This window comes from Fukomys damarensis, unplaced genomic scaffold, assembly GCF_012274545.1.
Source record: "Fukomys damarensis isolate Sample0158 unplaced genomic scaffold, DMR_v1.0_HiC HiC_scaffold_29, whole genome shotgun sequence".
Classification (NCBI taxonomy): domain Eukaryota; kingdom Metazoa; phylum Chordata; class Mammalia; order Rodentia; family Bathyergidae; genus Fukomys; species Fukomys damarensis.
Genome location: NW_022900941.1, coordinates 25904545 through 25918774, shown reverse-complemented (window position 1 = coordinate 25918774; position 14230 = coordinate 25904545).

Below are 14230 nucleotides of genomic sequence, written 5' to 3'. Positions count from 1 at the left end.
TTTTTTTTTTTTCTAATTTCATTTCACAGGCAAGCTCAGAACAGTCTGAAAATACCAAGATAACACTTGTAAATTTGTGACAATCACTACAATATCCCATATCTGTGTTTTTAAAAATACTCTTTATCCACTAACACTATCACACATTAGAGATCCTTAATCTCCCAACTCCAGGGAAGAATAAAAATTCTGGCTTATCCTAAGATTCCTTTCTGAGATCACAACAAGAAATCCCCTTGTATAAGCAAGAGACATGCATTTCGGTAACATCAAATATATACTCTTCTCCCTTGCGGAACACTTACTCTTCCCATCCTCTTAATACTAAAGTTCACCCTCCAGAATAGGGGGTATAGAGAAAGCAATGAAACACTGGGACAGCTGAACATACCTGCCCATTTTCTCAAGAGCCTTTTGTATCCTAGCACATCTGTCCAATCCTTTTTTTTTTTAACATGACACCATAGGCTGAGGCCTGTAATAAGCGGGAAGAGAGATATCAGAAGTTTTCAGCAAGAACTTAACAAGGCATTCATCTTCTTTAGTGTGAATTGGTCTGGGGGTGGAATGGGAGGACTTGGAAAAAGGAAGAAGAAAGGGACTATCTTTGAATAAATGCGAACACATTTATTAGAAACTATTCACAATCAGATAACTTAAAAAGTAGGTCATTATTTTAAAAATATTTCTGAGGATGTAAGCCTTAATAACAACAACTCTTAGTCACAAACTTGAGGAGATTGCCCAATAATATGTTTACGTGTATTTGAACTAAAAAACTGTTAACCACTCTTGTTCCTCTAGGATGTGTGAGGCCATTCAAGGGCTGTGGGCCCTGGATATACACACAAATAAGTGTGTGTATATCTGAAGCCCCTCACACTGTAATAAACACAGCTGCATTTATTTGAATATGTGCTCCCATGTACATGTAAGACATTCAAACAAACACACTCAGCAGATTTATTTGATTGTGCAATGGGGCAATTATTCAAATAAACATGCTTGATGCAATTATTTGAATCTCACATTCCATGTTCATCAATCACTGCACTAAAAAATGAGGGGAAAAACACCAAAGAATTTATGTGGGAAAAAATATATGTGAAAACAGCATTATTATAGATTTTATAGGATAGCTAAAGTTATGGCTTCCTTCTTAAGTGTAACTCAACTATTATGTATTCAATGACATTTGTTTCTAATTATTAATTACTTCACTCACTTTATCATTGTATCAAAATGAACACAACATTTAGATTCATACAATATCAAAATTTACAAACCATTATTGGATAGGAATGTGAAATCGCTGTATTTCAAAAGCAGAGTATCAAGGGGACGCTGGTCAAATTATTATGGGTTAATTATACACTTGTAAATTTCAAATATTTTATACATGCCACAAAACATTCCTACTTTTGAAGACTATAAAGCTACAGGTGACTCATCTGATCATTTTATATATTAATAAATATTACAACATATATGTGAACACATCACAAATCGTACTGGTGAACTAAGAGGCTATATATGCCTCTCTTAAGTATGTACTGACACAATCTAATATACTAAAATGGGAAGGGGCTTTTGGTCACTGAAATATGCATTGTGTAACAAAGATAAAGAAAATACATGGCTTGTGCCCATCATAAAAAAAAAAATTCAGACTGAAGGCTTAGCTTTGGTTTTTATTCAATTAAATTGTTAAACTGTGCACAGTGAATTTTTTTTAGAACTTGAGACATTTGTGATGTTGGCTGTTTAAATCTTTGTTACCTTCGCTGTGAATTGGAATTGTACATATTTAGTAAATCATGCAGACAAAACAAACTTTTTAGACAATATTTTTATTGAAGAATTTTCTTTTCCTGTATCCATGTCAAAAAAAGACCTCCTTTCCAAAAATAAAAATGTCAATACTAAATTTACAGAAGTATAAAGGAATGATTGCTTCCTTTAGAGCAAAATATTTAAATAAACATGGAGATAATTGGCAACACGTTCTTTTTTGGGCTAATAGGCCGTGTCCAATTTTTTGGGTCTGATGTTATAGAGGGCCTCTGTTTCAGGGTTGAAGGTGATATATTAATCTCCGAATTAAACAAATGCTACTAAGTAACAAACCCCTCAGTTTTCATTTGTACATGAAATATGGAATTAATCAGAGAAGTGACATTGATACGATGCTGAATTTGACACAAGCTGAAACTGTCCCTATTAAAACAGTCACCTACCTCCTATAATCTAGTATGACATGTTAAAATGCTCCAAAATGTGAAAGTAGAAAATGAACATCCCTGTTCCCATTTGGCCTTGAGAAGACTATGACAAAGATTCTAATAATTTTAGTCAAAGCAAATGATGAGTAAAAAATACATGAAGATTAAAGCAGTGACAAATGATCTTTTACATATTCTAATTGATCTTTCTCATTCATAGTTTTGCTTCCACACAAATTGCAAATCCTGATGATCCTAAATTGTAAGAGTACGAGTCAGCTTTCTCTCACTCCACAGAATATGCCTGTTACATTTGGAACGAAGGATAAGCCCCCAAAATGTTAAAAATAGACTACTGCCCTGGCAAGAAATTTAGCATTGGCAAGCACAGAACTTAGACAGAACTGATCTAACATAAGGAAACATTCAGAGAAAGATTTGTGCATTATGATCCTGTTCTGACCATTTTTAGAGTCGTCCAAAGGAAAGAGAGAGAGAGAGAGAGAGAGAGAGAGAGAGAGAATGTGTGTATGTGTGTGTGTTTGGTAAATGTATGTGTAACTAGTATTAAAAGGAACAATACTCAAAAGAGGGAAACAGGGGCTGGGGATTTAGCTCAGCGGTTCCATGGCCTGCCTTGCAAGAGCAAGGACCTGAGTTCAAACTCTGGTACCAAAAAAAAAAAAAAAAAAAAAAAAAAAAAAGAGGGAAAGAGTCTCAGCAGTGCTTTTAAGACATTTTCTATTTTGCTATCTTAAATAAATTGAAAGCGTTCAAAACACTGACACTGGAAAAATAAGTCCTGAAGGTAACTTCACAAAAACTTTTAATATAATTTATAAGATATGCTAAAAATAGAGAAAATACTAAATTTAACTCTACTTGTTTTATAGGAAATTTGGATTTTGGTTTCTAACCTTACCTTAAACAAGAAAAAAAAAATCACTTTTAATCTATTCCTAAAACAGTCTTATTATAGCACAAATAATGACAGTTAAAGTCCATTCTATTTTATTTAGGAAAAGAGAAATATAGCCTTCAAATTATATGAACAAATATGGATTAATAAAAGAATATAAATTTAAAATTAACATGCCAATTCTCACACCAAAAGAAAAAAAATTATGGTCCATTCATTGACCACAAGTAACCTAGATCTTGATCTTACATCTCTTCTGAATGACACCACTTCCAATACAAACAACATTTCCCAGCTCTAGAAGTCAAAGGAGAACACCACCAATTGAATAACTTCCAACCACTTCCTCCCATCCGGAAACATTCTGTGGAGGTCTATCACTTCATTGCTGAACATGCTTAGAAAGTGTGAACTCATAGGTTTCCTGGTGAAGGTACATCTAAGCAGGTGGGGAAGAGATACAAATCATGTTGCTCAACTTGTTTTAACCCTTTAAAAGCCAACACTGGTATATTTAGCTTAAGAATAATCAACCTAACATCTAAGTAGACTCTTTTCTGCAATGTAAAATGCTTTCATATTATCAAAGACAATTCCATGAAAAGGGACATTTCACTCACTTTGAAATAAATTGTTATAGAACCCGAACATGTTGGCACAAGCTTGCAATCCCAGCTGATTGGGAGGTTGAAGTAGGAGGACTGCTATAGCCTGCGCTATTTAATGAGAACTTGACTCAAAATTTTAAGAAAATTTAAGAGTCTTGAAATGTAGGTTGGTGGTAGAGCACTTGCCTATAGTATGAAAGGCCCTGGATTCAGTCCCTAGTACTGCAAGACCTGTGTAATATGTTCTACCGTGATTTTGAAAATAAAAGATTAGAATAATAATTTGTACAAATACTTTCCCAGAAATTTCCATGATCCTTTGAGTTTGATGCTTTCACGTACAAATTAGTCTATGTTAAAAACTCCTTCATGGCTTGACTAAACTATAACATTAAAATTATCACCAATCATTTTGTTATTCTTCAATAAATCTTCACTACGAGTTGAGTAGGGAAAAAGAAGCTTTATGTTTGTGCATTTGGAAAAAAAGAAAGAAGTTAATCCACCACCCAAATATTATAGATGAAGAAAGTGGAGTATATACATCCTTGAGAAGACACTGCTTGTTTGTTTTTGCCCCACAATGATCTAGAAAGCAGTTAGGCACAAATAGTCAGTCCCAGTCTTCTGAAACACTGTTCCCTATTCTTTCCTATATACCATAGCAGAGCATTCCATCAAATGGTTATGGAAACATCAAAAGATATGGGTTAGTTTTTCCACTTTCTGTAAGAAGTTTATTCAGTTCTAGAAGACCTCTTTACACAAGAATGGAATGGAAATAATCTACTTGGGAAATCTGTGTTACTCTAATATGTCACACTAACTGAGGGCTGTTGACCAATTGCTTATGGACAAAAGTCTCCTTTGAGAGCCAGAGACATTCTTAAATTTGAGGCATATCCTTCAAAATGATTAACTGCTGTTGATACATTTATCCAGTTTTTTCAAAAGATCTTGACAATTCTCACAACCACTAAGGCACTGCAGTTCCAATCTAGCCTCTCCATCTATGTTTTTTGGCCTGAGCCTACTTCCCAAGCTCTCAGTAACCACTGTTTCCCTCACTATGACTTTTCTAAACCCTGTTTGCACTGAAAGACCAAGACGTGATCAGAGGTGAAAACAAGGCAGCAGGTATACACAGCAACAGGAACAGCAGGAGATTCATTAATCTGCCATGGGAATATTGGAATCTGTGCAGAAAGACCAAAGAAGGTTAGAGTGGAAAGGAGTTTTAGACACCCTCTCATCCAACGTCTTAGATCTTTGAATCCTGGGGTCGAGAGGAAATAAAACATCAAATCAAGCAGAACTGGAACCAGAAGTCTGGTTATACTTATAGTATAGTTGTTTTTATTGCTTCTCTTAATGTTCATATTACTTCCATAATGTTTGTACTCTATTACATTTTGCTGTCCTAAAAATAATACTAATAACAGTTGCAACATTATCAGTGGTTTGGCTTCCTGGGTTCCGACCATGTATAAAGCACAATACTAGAGACTATGGGATAGGCAAAGTGAAGCAGATAGCATTACTAACCTCAGATTTCCCATAATCTGGTAGAGGAATATACACAAGTAAAATTATGAGTTTCAGGTGCCTTGGGGACTGTACCTATACATAAATCACAAGCATGCTCCTTCTGTATCAAGGTGTTTCCTCTATTTAAACAAAATAACACAGTTCCCTCAATAACACGTCTATTTCTGAGTCCTACGACATGGAATAGAAGCACTGCGCTGAATGAATAGACAATATAGCAACCTTTAAGGATGTACACTGCAGTGGAGAAGATAGAAAACAGAAATGATCCCTGCAGACAGAGCTAATGTTGGAAAATAAAGTGATGCAATAGTGAGCGAGAGGTCGTGAGGGACAGGTTTTTTTATCTAGGGAAGGAAGATTACCGGGAAAGCCCTCTGTAAGACCTTGGTGTTTTAGTTGAGCTTGAAAGATAAGAAGAAGTAAGTCATAGGAAGATCCAGAGTAGGTGTCCAGGAAGAAGGGACTGAAGGTGCAGGTGCCTGAGGCAGGAATGAGTTGACTTTTTTCACAAATAAGAAGACTAACAAAACATAGTAGAGGAAGGGTGAAAGGTGAAGTCAGAGAGGGAATTCAGAGAATTTTAAAGAGCAGGACTTCTTGGGGAATTTTGGTCCAGTGCCATGTTTTTATAGGTGAGAAAACTGACTTTATTTATCTTGGAATTTCACACTGTTGAAAGTCTGAAGATTCGTGGGTTATTATTCCTACAAACCTATTTATGGCCTATTCGTACTTTTCTCCCCTGTAAGCGGAGAGTAACATGACATTCTGCACTCCTGGATTTGAGAATGAGTGAAACCTCATCTCTCAGACTCTGGTAAGACCACCTGCCTGGTGTCTGGTCACACACAGATCTGTCAGACTGGGAAGCAGAAATTGTTTGGCCAAAAAAAAGTTTGTATTTTGGAAACTAAACGACTAGATACAGCAAACAGGATGCCACTGTGGCGCATTACCAAGGAAGCACCTTCCCCAATCAACTCGTCCCAGCACAATCCCCACCGTTGCCAGTTTGCTTGAAACAGCTGTGCTAGAATCAAGCATGAGCAAGGGCCTCAGCCATTTCCCCTTCCTCTGAACTTCTAAAAAATACAAAAACTCACAGAGCTGAGAGAGAAGCCAATAAGAAGTAAGGAACATGCAGCAGGTGGTACCATCTGTGCCCGGCTAATTCCAGCCAAAACAATCTGCTCCCTAGAGTTCCCAGTTGTGGAGAAGGGAAGAGAATCTGACAGCGGCAGAGCCAGGGGAGGAGGTGTAGGAGGGCAAGTGCTGAGGCTATTATTCTGACTTTCAGTCGGTTGGAGCAAGTTGATTATTGATGCCAGTGAACTATTATTTCTCTCCTTTTTTCTTTACAACCACGGTAGGAGATTCCTCCAAAGTCTCGCTAAGCTGGCAAGTAGATCCCACACCTGTGAGAAAGACACACAGGCATCACTGTTGTCTGTCACCACTGAAATGGGAAGGACAGCCTCCCCCAGCAAGACAGGCAAGCACAACCCACCCCAAAGAGAAATAACAAGAGGGGAGGGAGATTATGTTTATTTTATTCTATTTTCCTAGCAACCGAATCCCCCCACACACATGTTCATTCTTTGAAAATTATCCATGGCTTAAAATGGGCTTATAGTCCTCATGCTTTATCCCTAGGTTGGCATTTTCTAAAACAAAATTCTTTCACTTGGTGGACTTCCTTGTGAGGAGTGAATCTCTTTTGACACACTTACAATCAATGGATGAATAAATGCAACCAATTTAAAGATAGAGCAAATTATCTGCTGCAATGGCTTCCTCTTCACAGAGTCACAGTGATACAGGGCCCATTCTTTGCACAGATGGAGGAGACAGCTATGATTCAAGGTGCCCAGAAAGCCCTCTTTACCAAAAAAGAAAATCTTACCCATTGCAACATTTCCACTGGCTCCTTTAGGATAAAGTACTATTTCGAGATAGTGGTTGATGAATGCAAATACCTGGGAGGGATGATATTTGCCTGCTGTCACCCTTTATCACCTTCCTTGGATTAATTTACCAGTATAACTAAGAGTTGAGCTCTGAGGGAGGGGAACATAGGCCAGTGTGCTTTTACTGGATGAAGAGAATAGAAGGGCTGAATTTCAGGTGCTTCTCCCAGAAAATGGGCCCCTGGAGAAATAAGGAGGTAGAAGTATTCCTAAATGAAAGGCAGGTGGAGGTGGAGGAAGAAATATGAAATAGAGGTGACGGTGCCTGATTCACCCCGTTGGGGTAGAATCGTGTCTTCCCTCAAAAGAAGTGCTAACATCTAATACCTGTGTAGATGACCTTCTTTGGAAAAGTGGGCTCTGAAGATACCAAGTTAGATGAGAGCATTTGGGTAGGTTTGTCCACTGTGACAGGTGACTTCATGAGAAGTGGGAAGTTTGGATACAGATACATACAAGGAGAGGCCATATATGAAGATAGAAAGTAGAGACTGGAGCAACACATCTACAAACCAAGGAATGGCAGCCACTGTCAGAGGTCAGCAGAAGCTGGGACAGAAAATACGGAACACACAGTCCTTTACAGCCCTGCAGAGGAATCATCTCTGTCAGCCCCTCGATTTTGGACTTCCAGAATTGTTGGAGGATAAATCTATGGTATTTTCAGTCACCCAGTTTGTGGTCCTTCTGTTCCAGTAGCCTTGGAGACTATTACACCCTCAGAACAAGTCATGTCCAGGCTTTGAGCATTCACTCTCCCTGGTCTGGGTCAAAAACTCAAGATCAGTTTCTAACTTAAGCATTCTCTTGGTGCCTGGGCTGTAACAGATAAAACAAATATCAGAAGAAATATCCCATTAGATTTTGACATGAATGTCATCAGGAAATAGACAAACTGCCTATTCTTTTTCCCAAATGTCTTCTATAAGGTAATCTTTTTAATTAGGATAATTAAATTCTTGTTTCAAAGGGCACTAAAGTACAAGCATTATCATCTGATTTCCTGTAAAGAGTAGTTTTCCTGCCTCTCATCCCACATGGTGTCCATTAACAGGAGAAGCACCGAGTGAATCAGACATTATGGTTACAGGTTTGCGGCTCCTGTCAGCACTAAGAAGAGGGAAATGAGAAAGGAAAACACAAATTGGAAAGCAGTTTCAGAGGGCAGGCCAAGATAATGGAAGAACCAGAAAGCAAAGGAAAGAGGTGTGGTGTGCGAACCAAAACCTTGCTTCAGGTAGAAAATGTCAGGGACGTTTTAAAATTCAGGGGCAGATTTTTTTTTCCAACTTAATGCAGTAATAGAACTGCGTGAGATATGCCTGTTGCCTGGATTCATTACTTTGGAATGATCTTAACCTTTCTCAGCTCCAAATCTCCTGTGAAATTGGCTAATAATTCCTGCAATGTACTTAGGTCACAGAGAATTGGGAAGGGTTTGGGGAGTTCTGTGGATGAGGCAAGATGGGAGTGAGTCAACCAGTGTGTGTTTTGATATATTGCCTTGGTAGCCAGTGGCCTAAAGCTGGGAAGTGGTGAGACCAGGGTCTGGGATGTATTCTCAGCCATACCCAAGAGCTCTGTTCTGCCCCATTACTCCATGCTTGCTCCCCCAAGTCCCCTCCCCCACCACTGTGAATGGGACACAAAAGTGCAGGTGAGAAAGCAAGGAGATAGTTCACTGCATGTCACTCCTCTCTTTACTAGAAAAACAAAACTCAGCCCTATGTCTCTTTCAAAGATGCCTAGCATGCCATCCTTTATGTTTTTTCCTAGAAGATGGTATATCATCTTGAAAGCCTAGTTTAATGTGCTTTTCCTCTAAGCTTTGTGGTATCTTTTATATGCCATTAGTCAGTTATTGCATGTTTCTAGCAGTAACAGTCCCACCTAATGTATTTGATTTGTTTTGAAAATCATAGCACATCTTTACACATGGAGGAGATGGCTTTTAATTCCACTGATGACTTCCTCCTTAAAACTACTCTTTTAACTCCCTTAACCGCATTCTTCTTGGTTTTCCTTCTACCCACCGACCATGGTATGCTTTTCCATTCAAACCTTAAACAGCAGCATTTCCCAGGGCCTATTTGGGCTCTCTAGTCTTCTCATTACCATCACCATGCTACCATGATGTTTCCAACACCCACAGCTTCACTGCTTATGTACCAAGACTCAAAGATCAGTCAGATTTCTCTCTACAACAAGGCTGCCCATTCAAACGAATTCTTGGCATCACCCCGGATGATACTCAGGGTGTATCATTTGATATGTCCAAAATGAACTTAACTGTATCTCCAACTCCCTCCCCCTACAAAAACTGATCTGTGTCACCTGATCTCTCAGAGAGCCATCCCACTAAGTCTCTGAAAGGGTCACCAGGTCTTATGAATCATTCCCTCTATTATTTTTTCTTCCTGTCCCTCTTTCTCCAGCACTATTTTCTCTTTCTTATGTCAGTTGTCCACCAAATTCCGACAACTGCCCTTGGCTGGTCACACCAGTTCCTGTCTCATCCATGGTGCTGCCTGCTTCTAATGCAGCAGGGAATTGCACAGTTGTTGATAGCTGATGGAGGGCTAGGGGATAAAAGGATGACAGCTTTTATGTTCTTTAAAGATATTGCTTAATGTTCTTTGTATATGTCTTACTTTAACATTATTTTATTATGATCTTAACTCTTATATAGACATATTTCCTTCAAAGGGGTTGAAAGAATATGTGTTAGAGAAACGTCTCTTCCCCTTTGTACCATACCTCTAACAATCCTTGTGGTTTATCACTTTCTAATACATCTTGTGTATCTACATTGGTCCAAAATTGTTCTTTTGGTTCTTTTTAATGTTCATATCTCTTTTTTTTCCTAAACCTACTAAGCCTATAAACTCCTTTTTAAGGGAAGGGACTATGTAATCCTTGTAAATCCACTTATGTGAGTTACTACCCTCAAGGAGATTTCAGTACCTATTTAATGGAATAACTAGTACAAGTGTGATCATGCCAAAACCCTACTTTCTGTGTGCCCAGAATTCATTTGGGTGCCAAAACCCAGGCTGGCTATATTACTGACCTATATGTATAGCCCTTTTTATTTTGAGACAAGGTCTCAGTAAATTGCCCTGGCAGGACTTGAACTTGCTAGCTGCTTGTCTCAGCCTCCCTCAGGGCTAGGATTACAGGTATATGCCACCATGCCTGGCTCAGAACCCTATTTCATAGTTTATTTATGGTTCCTCCAAACATGCCAGATACAGATCATATCCCTTAGCTTTACTCATAAAGCTTTCCTGAGCTGAAATACCCTTATGTCCATTCCATCATCTCTCTCACCTTTCCTACAATTGCATCTGCCTACAAATTTTCCTCTATTTTTTGTAGCCTTTCAGAACATAGCTCAAGTATCACCTGCTGAGACAAAAATCTTCTCTAAAACTTTAAACCTAGAAATGACCCTGTCCTGGTAATTAGCAAGTTTCTTGCATATGCTTCATCGATGCACTTATCCAAGGATTCATTTTCCATCCACAGTGTGGAAGAGACTGAGAACAGTAATTCCAGAGCCAGGACAGTCTGAAACCCAATAAAAAAGCAAGACAATGAGCGACTCCTCCGAAAAGAGGCTGTTAACAACATCTAGTCTCCCAATGAACACAGTTATTAACCAAGTAGAAGAATAAGTTGGTGATAAGACAGAAAATAAATAGCAAGAGAGTGATGTAAAAATAACCTGTGGAGGGACCCCAATACAAACCAGAAATTTATAATTTGATATATTTTGATTGACAATGTTTACAAAGTTTATATCAAGGCACAAGTTTTGTCCTCATGGTTGAACAATTCCATCTCTCAAATAGCCACTAACTATGAAGAGCACCATCAACCGCCATTACTGAGATTCAGATATTGATTAAATAATCGTGAAATTAGTGAGGCAAAACTCACCACAGTCCAAGTAAAGTACGTGAAAGAGAATATGACTGAGCCTTTTATAAGCACTGAATCAAATGGAAGCTTTAAGCCATTTCAGCCATGATTCAGATGAGGAACATGAACAATATGAAAGAGGAAGAAGCCTAAAAGAATCTGGGATGCATTTTCTTCAACTTCTCTGGAGTTTTCGATTACCTCAGTTTCCTGGCAAAGCTTTGCTAATGTCAGTAGTTTACGGTAACCATCAGCAAGATAAGAGAAGGTTTGAGTGGGATAGAGGTAGGTTTGGGTCTGACATGACTAATACATCCTGCCGTGAAGGATAGTGGGAGGCCTGAGAAGACATACAATTCTGTTAGTGACTTTTGAATAACACAAAAGCCACGTGCATATTTCACAGAGCCAGTGGGTATACCATCCTGTCCTTTCCCAAGAAATGCAGTTACTTCTTCTAAAAGTCTTAAGTGGTTTTTTGTAAGGATGCATCTACAGATGCAACATTAGTTGTACCAAGGAGGTAGACTAGGAGACATACCATGTTTGCATAGAACATTTTTGGCAGTTTGATTTTTTTAGGGTTGTTTGTTTGTTTGTTTTCTGTTTCTTGTACTGGAGATTGAACTCAGGGCTTGGTGGATGCCAAACACACTTTACCACTTAATTTTCCCCCCGTCCTATATGTGAAATATTTATGTCACAACAAAACTGAGTAACTTCCTGTTTGGAGAACTATAATTACAAAAGTTTTAGTAGATACAAATGTTCGTTTAAACAGTGTAGAGTTCCTTCTTTTCTTATTTTTTTTCAGTGCTGAGGATTGAGCCTAAGGTCTCTTGCATGTTAGCCCAGCACTCTGTTACTGAGCTACATAGTATAAGAGTATTTCAGTGAAGTTGAGATAAATAAACGGAGGGTTATAGGAACTTTGCAGTTCTTCAGGGTCCACATTTCAAGCTTCACTTCTCATTATACAGGACTGAGCCTGCACAGACCACTGGCTTTCAGTAAAATTTGCTGTTATGACTTGTGTTTAGATGTCCCCCAAAAGCCTCATGAGGATTTAGGTAGAGATTTTTCAGAAGAGGCTGAATTTAGTGTGTGATTGATTTGTGGTGCAATGCTAGGCCCAAGGGCACTAGGATTAAGGGTGTGAGTGCTACCACCCCAAGTAGTTTGAATAAGATAAAAGGGGCAGGAAGATTCTGTTAAAGTTCCTTTTTGCTTTAGCTACTGTGTGGGCACAATGAACTGTTTCTCCTCTGCGACGCTCCTCTGCCATGCGCCCCTCTGCCTTGGAGCCAGCCAATTACAGATTGAAACCTCTACAAACTGTGAGCTAAATAAACCTTTTCCCCTTTAACTTTGGTTGTAGGGTATTTTGTCTCAGCAACAAGAAAAATAACTAACACAGTTGCTTCTCTTGATTTCTTCATAAAAAAGCTGCCAATACAGGCATTCTGTCAGTACTTTGCCTTTTTGTCCTAAAGCTAAGTGCAGTAATAGAACAGTTAAACTGAGAATTCAGGTGTCATTTTCTCATCAATAAAAGAGAGTTTGTAAAAGAACCTTAGACTGCTTCAGAAAAATCTATGATACAAGGCAGACTGAAGTGAATGGAGCCCTCTGCTTAACGCAAAAAGCTTAGCGGTGGGGTGAGTGCCAAGGTTGACCATGAAGAAACCTGGTTTCAGTCCCTGCTCCATCTCTACTTTGCTGTTTGACCTTGGCCACCAACTAAGCCTGTTTGTCTACTTTTAAAATAGCAAAAATAAAGAAAAAAAAGACAGTTATGAGAATCCAATAAGAATCTATGCAAATAGTTTGCAATGGTCAACATGTCAGGCACTGGGAATGGGGCAAAACTATCCAGAGCTGGTCATTTCATTGGTTCTGCTTTTGACTTCCTTCCACAGTTGTCTTTTCTTTCTTTCCTCCTGGGCTTAAGGGAAGCTGTCCTTTGCTAACCTATTCTTATAGTTGGGTCCACAGAGAGTTCTCTAAAAGGAACACAATCATTTTGGTACTTAGAAATTTTCTAGTATGTAATTTGGGGGGGAGGGGCAGGATAGCTTCGCCAACCATCCTCAAAGAGACCTTTTGTGTCCTGGCGGGTGTGTTCGCCTTGGATTGCCCAAAGAGAAAGGAATGCTTGACAATGACGAGTCTGAAGAGGGGCTTCTGAGCTCCTGGAGAAATGAGGTTGTTCTGTGGGCTTCCACGGCTCTAAACAGATAATTTAGGGGGATAATGAAGTAGAAACAAGGTGATCTGTGTGAGGGGCCACTGAGGTACTACTCACAATTTAAACTTTCCCATTACTCATTTTTGCATATTGAAAAGAGACATTTTTGAAATATCAGGTAGTCCTGCCTGTCTGATTAATCTGCCCATACAGAGAACCTCTTGCCTAACTCAAGAAACTCAGGAGGGGAAGCTGCTAGAGAGGAAAGCTGAAGATCCTAGCAGCAGCAAAGGGCTGTTATTTTATGATTACTGGTTTCCTTCAGTTAATTTTAATTCTGATGAGTACTGTGTTTTCTCTGATACTTTTTCTTTCTCATGTCATTTTTTTCCAGTTATATTATTCAGCCATGTATTTCTTTCTTTTTCTTTTATTGAGTTTATTGGTACATTTTAGGTATACAGTACAGGTGCATTCATTATTGGGATCTTGTACCTTTACATGACAGGTGGTGTCTTGGTTCTCAATTTTTCCCCTTGTTCCTGCCCTCCCTTCACCCTTTCCTCCCCTCCCCATTTACAAACACTTTATTTCCATTTTTTCATGTTCTCATATTTTTTTCTTTTCCCTTATTCTCTTTCCCCTACCCTTCCCACTTTCCCTACATCTTTAGCCCTTTTCTTCCTATTGCACAATGTCAGTTATCTCATTAGTATCTTATGTACTATTACAGTTTTTCACACCAGAGAAACTATTCGATATTTATACATGTGTGACTTATTTATTTCACTTAGGAGTATATCCTTAATATGTATACATTTTCCTATGAATGAGTCTAATTTCTCATTCTT